Genomic DNA, 12,545 nt, shown 5'->3' with positions numbered 1-12,545 from the left:
TGTAAGGCGGGACGAGTCCTTTCTAATGCCCTCGCTCCGGTTGTTCTAGGTGCTATAGTTTCGGAGAAAAAAATTGTTAAAAAAAAATTTTTTTTTCCTTTGTTCCCTTTAAACCGATATAACTCAGCTCCTATTGGTCAGATCTGGATGAACAAAATATGGCCGTGTAGGGCGCGAGGAGCGCCTACCAATGACCCCTGTCCGGTTGTTCTAAGTGCTACAGTTTTGGAGAAAAAAATTGTTAAAGAAAGATTATTTTCCTTTGTTCCATTTAAACCGCTGTAACGCGGCTCCTGTTGGTCAGATCTGGATGAAAGAAATATGGCAGTGTAGGGCGCGAGGAGCTCCTTCCAATGACCCCTGTCCGGTTGATCTAGGTGCTATAGTTTCGGAGAGAAAAATTGTTAGAAAAAATTTTTTTTTCCTTTGTTCCCTTTAAACCGTTATAACTCGGCTCCTATTGATCAGATCTGGATGAAAAAAATATGGGCGTGTACGGCGCGACGAGCACTTTCCAATGCCGTCGCTCTGGTTGTTTTAGGTGCTACAGTTTCGGAGGAAAAAATTGTTAAAAAAAAATTTTTTTTTCCTTTGTTCCCTTTAAACCGTTATAACTCGGCTCATATTGGGCAGATCTGGATGAAAAAAATATAGGCGTGTACGGAGCGACGAGCCCTTTCCAAAGCCCTCGCTCCGGTTGTTCTAGGTGCTATAGTTTCGGAGAGAAAAATTGTTAAAAAAAGATTATTTTCCTTTGTTCCATTTAAACGGCTGTAACGCGGCTCCTGTTGGTCAGATCTGGATGAGAGAAATATGGCAGTGTAGGGCGCGAGGAGCGCCTTCCAATGACCCCTGTCCGGTTGTTCTAGGTGCTATAGTTTCGGAGAAAAATATTGTTAAAGAAAAATTTTTTTTTCCTTTGTTCCCTTTAAACCGTTATAACTCGGCTCCTATTGGTCAGATCTGGATGAGCAAAATATGGCCGTGTAGGGGGCGACGAGCCCTTTCCAATGCCCTTGCTCCGTTTGTTCTAGGTGCCACAATTTCGGAGAAAAAAATTGTTAAAGAAAAATTTTTTTTTCCTTTGTTCCCTTTAAACCGTTATAACTCGGCTCCTATTGGTCAGATCTGGATGAAAAAAATATGGGCGCGTAGGGCGCGACGAGCACTTTCCAATGCCCTCGCTCCGGTTGTTTTAGGTGCTACAGTTTCGGAGGAAAAAATTGTTTAAAAAAAATTTTTTTTTCCTTTGTTCCCTTTAAACCGTTATAACTCGGCTCCTATTGGTCAGATCTGGATGAAAAATATATGCCCCTGTAGGGCGTGACGGGCCCTTTCCAACAACCTCGGTCTGGTTGTTCTAGGTGCTACAGTTTTGGAGAAAAAAATTGTTAAAGAAAGATTATTTTCCTTTGTTCCATTTAAACCGCTGTAACGCGGCTCCCGTTGGTCAGATCTGGATGAAAGAAATATGGCAGTGTAGGGCGCGAGGAGCGCTTTCCAATGACCCCTGTCCGGTTGTTCTAGGTGCTATTGTTTTGGAGACAAAAATTGTTAAAAAAAAATTTTTTTTTCCTTTGTTCCGTTTTATCCTTTATAACTCGGCTCCTATTGGTCAGATCTGGATGAAAAAATATAGGCGTGTACCGCGCGACGAGCCCTTTACAAAGCCCTCGCTCCGGTTGTTCTAGGTGCTATAGTTTCGGAGAGAAAAATTGTTAAAAAAAATTTTTTTTTCCTTTGTTCCCTTTAAACCGTTATAACTCGGCTACAGTTGGTCAGATCTGGATGAAAAAAATATGGGCGTGTAAGGCGGGACGAGTCCTTTCTAATGCCCTCGCTCCGGTTGTTCTAGGTGCTATAGTTTCGGAGAAAAAAATTGTTAAAAAAAAATTTTTTTTTCCTTTGTTCCCTTTAAACCGATATAACTCAGCTCCTATTGGTCAGATCTGGATGAACAAAATATGGCCGTGTAGGGCGCGAGGAGCGCCTACCAATGACCCCTGTCCGGTTGATCTAGGTGCTATAGTTTCGGAGAGAAAAATTGTTAGAAAAAATTTTTTTTTCCTTTGTTCCCTTTAAACCGTTATAACTCGGCTCCTATTGATCAGATCTGGATGAAAAAAATATGGGCGTGTACGGCGCGACGAGCACTTTCCAATGCCGTCGCTCTGGTTGTTTTAGGTGCTACAGTTTCGGAGGAAAAAATTGTTAAAAAAAAATTTTTTTTTCCTTTGTTCCCTTTAAACCGTTATAACTCGGCTCATATTGGGCAGATCTGGATGAAAAAAATATAGACGTGTACGGAGCGACGAGCCCATTCCAAAGCCCTCGCTCCGGTTGTTCTAGGTGCTATAGTTTCGGAGAGAAAAATTGTTAAAAAAAGATTATTTTCCTTTGTTCCATTTAAACGGCTGTAACGCGGCTCCTGTTGGTCAGATCTGGATGAGAGAAATATGGCAGTGTAGGGCGCGAGGAGCGCCTTCCAATGACCCCTGTCCGGTTGTTCTAGGTGCAATAGTTTCGGAGAAAAATATTGTTAAAGAAAAATTTTTTTTTCCTTTGTTCCCTTTAAACCGTTATAACTCGGCTCCTATTGGTCAGATCTGGATGAGCAAAATATGGCCGTGTAGGGGGCGACGAGCCCTTTCCAATGCCCTTGCTCCGTTTGTTCTAGGTGCCACAATTTCGGAGAAAAAAATTGTTAAAGAAAAATTTTTTTTTCCTTTGTTCCCTTTAAACCGTTATAACTCGGCTCCTATTGGTCAGATCTGGATGAAAAAAATATGGGCGCGTAGGGCGCGACGAGCACTTTCCAATGCCCTCGCTCCGGTTGTTTTAGGTGCTACAGTTTCGGAGGAAAAAATTGTTTAAAAAAAATTTTTTTTTCCTTTGTTCCCTTTAAACCGTTATAACTCGGCTCCTATTGGTCAGATCTGGATGAAAAATATATGCCCCTGTAGGGCGTGACGGGCCCTTTCCAACAACCTCGGTCTGGTTGTTCTAGGTGCTACAGTTTTGGAGAAAAAAATTGTTAAAGAAAGATTATTTTCCTTTGTTCCATTTATACCGTTGTAACTCGGCTCCTATTGGTCAGATCTGGATGAAAAAAATATGGGCGCGTAGGGCGCGACGAGCCCTTTCCAACGACCTCGGTCCAGTTGTTCTAGATGTCACAGTTTCGGAGATAAAAATTGTTAAAGAAAAATTTTTTTTTCCTATGTTCCGCTTTATCCGTTATAACTCGGCTCATATTGGGCAGATCTGGATGAAAAAAATATAGGCGTGTACGGCGCGACGAGCCCTTTCCAAAGCCCTCGCTCCGGTTGTTCTAGGTGCTATAGTTTCGGAGAGAAAAATAGTTAAAAAAAATTTTTTTTTCCTTTGTTCCCTTTAAACAGTTATAACTCGGCTCCTATTCGTCAGATCTGGATGAGAGAAATATGGCAGTGTAGGGCGCGAGGAGCGCCTTCCAATGACCCCTGTCCGGTTGTTCTAGGTGCTATAGTTTCGGAGAAAAATATTGTTAAAGAAAAATTTTTTTTTCCTTTGTTCCCTTTAAACCGTTATAACTCGGCTCCTATTGGTCAGATCTGGATGAGCAAACTATGGCCGTGTAGGGGGCGACGAGTCCTTTCCAATGCCCTCGCTCCGGTTGTTCTAAGTGCTACAGTTTCGGAGGAAAAAATTGTTAAAAAAAAATTTTTTTTTCCTTTGTTCCCTTTAAACCGTTATAACTCGGTTCCAGTTAGTCAGATCTGGATGAAAAAAATATGGGCGTGTACGGCGGGACGAGTCCTTTCCAATGCCCTCGCTCCGGTTGTTCTAAGTGCTACAGTTTCGGAGGAAAAAATTGTTAAAAGAAAATTTTTTTTTCCTTTGTTCCCTTTAAACCGTTATAACTCGGCTCCTATTGGTCAGATCTGGATGAAAAAAATATGGGCGTGTACGGCGCGACGGGCACTTTCCAATGCCCTCGCTCCGGTTGTTCTAGGTGCTATAGTTTCGGAGAGAAAAATTGTTAAAGAAAATTTTTTTTTCCTTTGTTCCCTTTAAACCGTTATAACTCGGCACCAGTTGGTCATATCTGGATGAAAAAAATATGGGCGTGTACGGCGCGACGAGTCCTTTCCAATGCCCTCGCTCCGGTTGTTCTAGGTTCTACAGTTTCGGAGAGAAAAATTGTTAAAAAAATTTTTTTTTCCTTTGTTCCCTTTAAACCGTTATAACTCGGCTCCAGTTGGTCAGATCTGGATGAAAAAAATATGGGCGTGTACGGCGCGACGAGTCCTTTCCAATGCCCTCGCTCCGGTTGTTCTAGGTGCTATAGTTTCGGATTAAAAAATTGTTAAAGAAAAATTTTTTTTTCCTTTGTTCCTTTTAAACCGTTATAACTCGGCTCCTATTAGTCAGATCTGGATGAAAAAAATATGGTCTTGTAGGAGGCGACGAGCCCTTTCCAATGCCCTCGCTCCGGTTGTTCTAGGTGCTATAGTTTTGGAGACAAAAATTGTTAAAGAAAGATTATTTTCCTTTGTTCCATTTAATCCGTTGTAACTCGGCTCCAGTTGGTCAGATCTGGATGAAAAAAATATGGGCGTGTACGGCGCGACGAGTCCTTTCCAATGCCCTCGCTCCGGTTGTTCTAGGTGCTACAGTTTCGGAGAGAAAAATTGTTAAAAAAATTTTTTTTTCCTTTGTTCCCTTTAAACCGTTATAACTCGGCTCCAGTTGGTCAGATCTGGATGAAAAAAATATGGGCGTGTACGGCGCGACGAGTCCTTTCCAATGCCCTCGCTCCGGTTGTCCTAGGTGCTACAGTTTCGGAAGAAAAAATTGTTAAAGAAAGATTATTTTCCTTTGTTCCATTTAAACCGTTCTAACTCGGCTCCTATTGGTCAGATCTGGATGAAAAAAATATGGGCGTGTACGGCGCGACGAGTCCTTTCCAATGCCCTCGCTCCGGTTGTTCTAGGTTCTACAGTTTCGGAGAGAAAAATTGTTAAAAAAATTTTTTTTTCCTTTGTTCCCTTTAAACCGTTATAACTCGGCTCCTGTTGGTCAGATCTGGATGGAAGAAATATGGCAGTGTAGGGCGCGATGAGCGCCTTCCAATGACCCCTGTCCGGTTGTTCTAGGTGCTATAGTTTTGGAGACAAAAATTGTTAAAGAAAGATTATTTTCCTTTGTTCCATTTAAACCGTTCTAACTCGGCTCCTATTGGTCAGATCTGGATGAAAGAAATTTGGCAGTGTAGGGCGCGAGGAGCGCCTTCCAATGACCCCTGTCCGGTTGCTCTAGGTGCTATAGTTTTGGAGAGAAAAATTGTTAAAGAAAGATTATTTTCCATTGTTCTATTTAATCCGTTGTAACTCTGCTCCTGTTGGTCAGATCTGGATGAAAAAAATATGGGCGTGTACGGCGCGACGAGTCCTTTCCAATGCCCTCGCTCCGGTTGTTCTAGGTGCTACAGTTTCGGAGAGAAAAATTGTTAAAGAAATTTTTTTTTCCTTTGTTCCCTTTAAACCGTTATAACTCGGCTCCAGTTGGTCAGATCTGGATGAAAAAAATATGGGCGTGTACGGCGCGACGAGTCCTTTCCAATGCCCTCGCTCCGGTTGTTCTAGGTGCTATAGTTTTGGAGACAAAAATTGTTAAAGAAAGATTATTTTCCTTTGTTCCATTTAAACCGCTGTAACGCGGCTCCTGTTGGTCAGATCTGGATGAAAGAAATATAGCCGTGTAGGGCGCGAGGAGCGCCTTCCAATGACCCCTGTCCGGTTGTTCTAGGTGCTATAGTTTCGGATTAAAAAATTGTTAAAGAAAAATTTTTTTTTCCTTTGTTCCTTTTAAACCGTTATAACTCGGCTCCTATTAGTCAGATCTGGATGAAAAAAATATGGTCTTGTAGGAGGCGACGAGCCCTTTCCAATGCCCTCGCTCCGGTTGTTCTAGGTGCTATAGTTTTGGAGACAAAAATTGTTAAAGAAAGATTATTTTCCTTTGTTCCATTTAAACCGCTGTAACGCGGCTCCTGTTGGTCAGATCTGGATGAAAGAAATATGGGCGTGTACGGCGCGACGGGCCCTTTCCAGCAACCTCGGTCCGGTTGTTCTAGGTGCTATAGTTTTGGAGAAAAAAATTGTTAAAGAAAAATTTTTTTTTCCTTTGTTCCCTTTAAACCGATATAACTCAGCTCCTATTGGTCAGATCTGGATGAACAAAATATGGCCGTGTAGGGCGCGAGGAGCGCCTTCCAATGACCCCTGTCCGGTTGTTCTAGGTGCTACAGTTTTGGAGAAAAAAATTGTTAAAGAAAGATTATTTTCCTTTGTTCCATTTAAACCGCTGTAACGCGGCTCCTGTTGGTCAGATCTGGATGAAAGAAATATAGCCGTGTAGGGTGCGAGGAGCGCCTTCCAATGACCCCTGTCCGGTTGATCTAGGTGCTATAGTTTCGGAGAGAAAAATTGTTAAAGAAAATTTTTTTTTCCTTTGTTCCCTTTAAACCGTTATAACTCGGCTCCTGTTGGTCAGATCTGGATGAAAGAAATATGGCAGTGTAGGGCGCGATGAGCGCCTTCCAATGACCCCTGTCCGGTTGTTCTTTGTGCTATAGTTTTGGAGACAAAAATTGTTAAAGAAAGATTATTTTCCTTTGTTCCATTTAAACCGTTCTAACTCGGCTCCTATTGGTCAGATCTGGATGAAAAAAATATGGGCGTGTACGGCGCGACGGGCCCTTTCCAGCAACCTCGGTCCGGTTGTTCTAGGTGCTATAGTTTTGGAGAAAAAAATTGTTAAAGAAAGATTATTTTCTTTATTCCATTTAAACCGTTCTAACTCGGCTGCTATTGGTCAGCTCTGGATGAAAAAAATATGGGCGTGTACGGCGCGACGAGTCCTTTCCAATGCCCTCTCACCGGTTGTTCTAGGTGCTACAGTTTCGGAGAGAAAAATTGTTAAAAAAATTTTTTTTTCCTTTGTTCCCTTTAAACCGTTATAACTCGGCTCCAGTTGGTCAGATCTGGATGAAATAAATATGGGCGTGTACGGCGCGACGAGTCCTTTCCAATGCCCTCGCTCCGGTTGTTCTAAGTGCTACAGTTTCGGAGGAAAAAATTGTTAAAAAAAAATTTTTTTTTCCTTTGTTCCCTTTAAACCGTTATAACTCGGTTCCAGTTGGTCAGATCTGGATGAAAAAAATATGGGCGTGTACGGCGGGAAGAGTCCTTTCCAATGCCCTCGCTCCGGTTGTTCTAAGTGCTACAGTTTCGGAGGAAAAAATTGTTAAAAGAAAATTTTTTTTTCCTTTGTTCCCTTTAAACCGTTATTACTCGGCTCCTATTGGTCAGATCTGGATGAACAAAATATGGCCGTGTAGGGCGCGAGGAGCGCCTTCCAATGACCCCTGTCCGGTTGTTCTAAGTGCTACAGTTTTGGAGAAAAAAATTGTTAAAGAAAGATTATTTTCCTTTGTTCCATTTAAACCGCTGTAACGCGGCTCCTGTTGGTCAGATCTGGATGAAAGAAATATGGCCGTGTAGGGCGCGAGGAGCGCCTTCCAATGACCCCTGTCCGGTTGATCTAGGTGCTATAGTTTCGGAGAGAAAAATTGTTAAAGAAAATTTTTTTTTCCTTTGTTCCCTTTAAACCGTTATAACTCGGCTCCTATTGGTCAGATCTGGATGAAAGAAAAATGGCAGTGTAGGGCGCGAGGAGCGCCTTCCAATGACCCCTGTCCGGTTGTTCTAGGTGCTATAGTTTTGGAGACAAAAATTGTTAAAGAAAGATTATTTTCCTTTGTTCCATTTAAACCGTTCTAACTCGGCTCCTATTGGTCAGATCTGGATGAAAAAAATATGGGCGTGTACGGCGCGACGAGCACTTTCCAATGCCCCCACTCCGGTTGTTCTAGATGCCACAGTTTCGGAGATAAAAATTGTTAAAGAAAAACTTTTTTTCCTATGTTCCGCTTTATCCGTTATAACTCGGCTCATATTGAGCAGATCTGGATGAAAAAAATTAGGGCGTGTACGGCGCGACGAGCCCTTTCCAATGCCCTCGCTACGGTTGTTCTAGGTGCTATAGTTTTGAAGAAAAAAATTGTTAAAGAAAGATTATTTTCCTTTGTTCCATTTAATCCGTTGTAACTCTGCTCCTGTTGGTCAGATCTGGATGAAAAAAATATGGGCGTGTACGGCGCGACGGGCCCTTTCCAGCAACCTCGGTCCGGTTGTTCTAGGTGCTATAGTTTTGGAGAAAAAAATTGTTAAAGAAAAATTTTTTTTTCCTTTGTTCCCTTTAAACCGATATAACTCAGCTCCTATTGGTCAGATCTGGATGAGCAAAATATGGCCGTGTAGGGCGCGAGGAGCGCCTTCCAATGACCCCTGTCCGGTTGTTCTAGGTGCTACAGTTTTGGAGAAAAAAATTGTTAAAGAAAGATTATTTTCCTTTGTTCCATTTAAACCGCTGTAACGCGGCTCCTGTTGGTCAGATCTGGATGAAAGAAATATAGCCGTGTAGGGTGCGAGGAGCGCCTTCCAATGACCCCTGTCCGGTTGATCTAGGTGCTATAGTTTCGGAGAGAAAAATTGTTAAAGAAAATTTTTTTTTCCTTTGTTCCCTTTAAACCGTTATAACTCGGCTCCTGTTGGTCAGATCTGGATGAAAGAAATATGGCAGTGTAGGGCGCGATGAGCGCCTTCCAATGACCCCTGTCCGGTTGTTCTTTGTGCTATAGTTTTGGAGACAAAAATTGTTAAAGAAAGATTATTTTCCTTTGTTCCATTTAAACCGTTCTAACTCGGCTCCTATTGGTCGGATCTGGATGAAAAAAATATGGGCGTGTACGGCGCGACGGGCCCTTTCCAGCAACCTCGGTCCGGTTGTTCTAGGTGCTATAGTTTTGGAGAAAAAAATTGTTAAAGAAAGATTATTTTCTTTATTCCATTTAAACCGTTCTAACTCGGATGCTATTGGTCAGCTCTGGATGAAAAAAATATGGGCGTGTACGGCGCGACGAGTCCTTTCCAATGCCCTCTCACCGGTTGTTCTAGGTGCTACAGTTTCGGAGAGAAAAATTGTTAAAAAAATTTTTTTTTCCTTTGTTCCCTTTAAACCGTTATAACTCGGCTCCAGTTGGTCAGATCTGGATGAAAAAAATATGGGCGTGTACGGCGCGACGAGTCCTTTCCAATGCCCTCGCTCCGGTTGTTCTAAGTGCTACAGTTTCGGAGGAAAAAATTGTTAAAAAAAAATTTTTTTTTCCTTTGTTCCCTTTAAACCGTTATAACTCGGTTCCAGTTGGTCAGATCTGGATGAAAAAAATATGGGCGTGTACGGCGGGAAGAGTCCTTTCCAATGACCCCTGTCCGGTTGATCTAGGTGCTATAGTTTCGGAGAGAAAAATTGTTAAAGAAAATTTTTTTTTCCTTTGTTCCCTTTAAACCGTTATAACTCGGCTCCTATTGGTCAGATCTGGATGAAAGAAAAATGGCAGTGTAGGGCGCGAGGAGCGCCTTCCAATGACCCCTGTCCGGTTGTTCTAGGTGCTATAGTTTTGGAGACAAAAATTGTTAAAGAAAGATTATTTTCCTTTGTTCCATTTAAACCGTTCTAACTCGGCTCCTATTGGTCAGATCTGGATGAAAAAAATATGGGCGTGTACGGCGCGACGAGCACTTTCCAATGCCCCCACTCCGGTTGTTCTAGATGCCACAGTTTCGGAGATAAAAATTGTTAAAGAAAAACTTTTTTTCCTATGTTCCGCTTTATCCGTTATAACTCGACTCATATTGAGCAGATCTGGATGAAAAAAATTAGGGCGTGTACGGCGCGACGAGCCCTTTCCAATGCCCTCGCTACGGTTGTTCTAGGTGCTATAGTTTTGAAGAAAAAAATTGTTAAAGAAAGATTATTTTCCTTTGTTCCATTTAATCCGTTGTAACTCTGCTCCTGTTGGTCAGATCTGGATGAAAAAAATATTGGCGTGTACGGCGCGACGGGCCCTTTCCAGCAACCTCGGTCCGGTTGTTCTAGGTGCTATAGTTTTGGAGAAAAAAATTGTTAAAGAAAAATTTTTTTTTCCTTTGTTCCCTTTAAACCGATATAACTCAGCTCCTATTGGTCAGATCTGGATGAACAAAATATGGCCGTGTAGGGCGCGAGGAGCGCCTTCCAATGACCCCTGTCCGGTTGTTCTAGGTGCTACAGTTTTGGAGAAAAAAATTGTTAAAGAAAGATTATTTTCCTTTGTTCCATTTAAACCGCTGTAACGCGGCTCCTGTTGGTCAGATCTGGATGAAAGAAATATAGCCGTGTAGGGTGCGAGGAGCGCCTTCCAATGACCCCTGTCCGGTTGATCTAGGTGCTATAGTTTCGGAGAGAAAAATTGTTAAAGAAAATTTTTTTTTCCTTTGTTCCCTTTAAACCGTTATAACTCGGCTCCTGTTGGTCAGATCTGGATGAAAGAAATATGGCAGTGTAGGGCGCGATGAGCGCCTTCCAATGACCCCTGTCCGGTTGTTCTTTGTGCTATAGTTTTGGAGACAAAAATTGTTAAAGAAAGATTATTTTCCTTTGTTCCATTTAAACCGTTCTAACTCGGCTCCTATTGGTCGGATCTGGATGAAAAAAATATGGGCGTGTACGGCGCGACGGGCCCTTTCCAGCAACCTCGGTCCGGTTGTTCTAGGTGCTATAGTTTTGGAGAAAAAAATTGTTAAAGAAAGATTATTTTCTTTATTCCATTTAAACCGTTCTAACTCGGCTGCTATTGGTCAGCTCTGGATGAAAAAAATATGGGCGTGTACGGCGCGACGAGTCCTTTCCAATGCCCTCTCACCGGTTGTTCTAGGTGCTACAGTTTCGGAGAGAAAAATTGTTAAAAAAATTTTTTTTTCCTTTGTTCCCTTTAAACCGTTATAACTCGGCTCCAGTTGGTCAGATCTGGATGAAAAAAATATGGGCGTGTACGGCGCGACGAGTCCTTTCCAATGCCCTCGCTCCGGTTGTTCTAAGTGCTACAGTTTCGGAGGAAAAAATTGTTAAAAAAAAATTTTTTTTTCCTTTGTTCCCTTTAAACCGTTATAACTCGGTTCCAGTTGGTCAGATCTGGATGAAAAAAATATGGGCGTGTACGGCGGGAAGAGTCCTTTCCAATGACCCCTGTCCGGTTGATCTAGGTGCTATAGTTTCGGAGAGAAAAATTGTTAAAGAAAATTTTTTTTTCCTTTGTTCCCTTTAAACCGTTATAACTCGGCTCCTATTGGTCAGATCTGGATGAAAGAAAAATGGCAGTGTAGGGCGCGAGGAGCGCCTTCCAATGACCCCTGTCCGGTTGTTCTAGGTGCTATAGTTTTGGAGACAAAAATTGTTAAAGAAAGATTATTTTCCTTTGTTCCATTTAAACCGTTCTAACTCGGCTCCTATTGGTCAGATCTGGATGAAAAAAATATGGGCGTGTACGGCGCGACGAGCCCTTTCCAATGCCCTCGCTACGGTTGTTCTAGGTGCTATAGTTTTGAAGAAAAAAATTGTTAAAGAAAGATTATTTTCCTTTGTTCCATTTAATCCGTTGTAACTCTGCTCCTGTTGGTCAGATCTGGATGAAAAAAATATGGGCGTGTACGGCGCGACGGTCCCTTTCCAGCAACCTCGGTCCGGTTGTTGTAGGTGCTATAGTTTTGGAGAAAAAAATTGTTAAAGAAAAATTTTTTTTTCCTTTGTTCCCTTTAAACCGATATAACTCAGCTCCTATTGGTCAGATCTGGATGAACAAAATATGGCCGTGTAGGGCGCGAGGAGCGCCTTCCAATGACCCCTGTCCGGTTGTTCTAGGTGCTACAGTTTTGGAGAAAAAAATTGTTAAAGAAAGATTATTTTCCTTTGTTCCATTTAAACCGCTGTAACGCGGCTCCTGTTGGTCAGATCTGGATGAAAGAAATATAGCCGTGTAGGGTGCGAGGAGCGCCTTCCAATGACCCCTGTCCGGTTGATCTAGGTGCTATAGTTTCGGAGAGAAAAATTGTTAAAGAAAATTTTTTTTTCCTTTGTTCCCTTTAAACCGTTATAACTCGGCTCCTGTTGGTCAGATCTGGATGAAAGAAATATGGCAGTGTAGGGCGCGATGAGCGCCTTCCAATGACCCCTGTCCGGTTGTTCTTTGTGCTATAGTTTTGGAGACAAAAATTGTTAAAGAAAGATTATTTTCCTTTGTTCCATTTAAACCGTTCTAACTCGGCTCCTATTGGTCGGATCTGGATGAAAAAAATATGGGCGTGTACGGCGCGACGGGCCCTTTCCAGCAACCTCGGTCCGGTTGTTCTAGGTGCTATAGTTTTGGAGAAAAAAATTGTTAAAGAAAGATTATTTTCTTTATTCCATTTAAACCGTTCTAACTCGGCTGCTATTGGTCAGCTCTGGATGAAAAAAATATGGGCGTGTACGGCGCGACGAGTCCTTTCCAATGCCCTCTCACCGGTTGTTCTAGGTGCTACAGTTTCGGAGAGAAAAATTGTTAAAAAAATTTTTTTTTCCTT

Source organism: Vespula vulgaris, unplaced genomic scaffold, assembly GCF_905475345.1.
Source record: "Vespula vulgaris unplaced genomic scaffold, iyVesVulg1.1, whole genome shotgun sequence".
Lineage (NCBI taxonomy): Eukaryota > Metazoa > Arthropoda > Insecta > Hymenoptera > Vespidae > Vespula > Vespula vulgaris.
Note: the sequence above shows the minus strand (reverse complement) of the source record.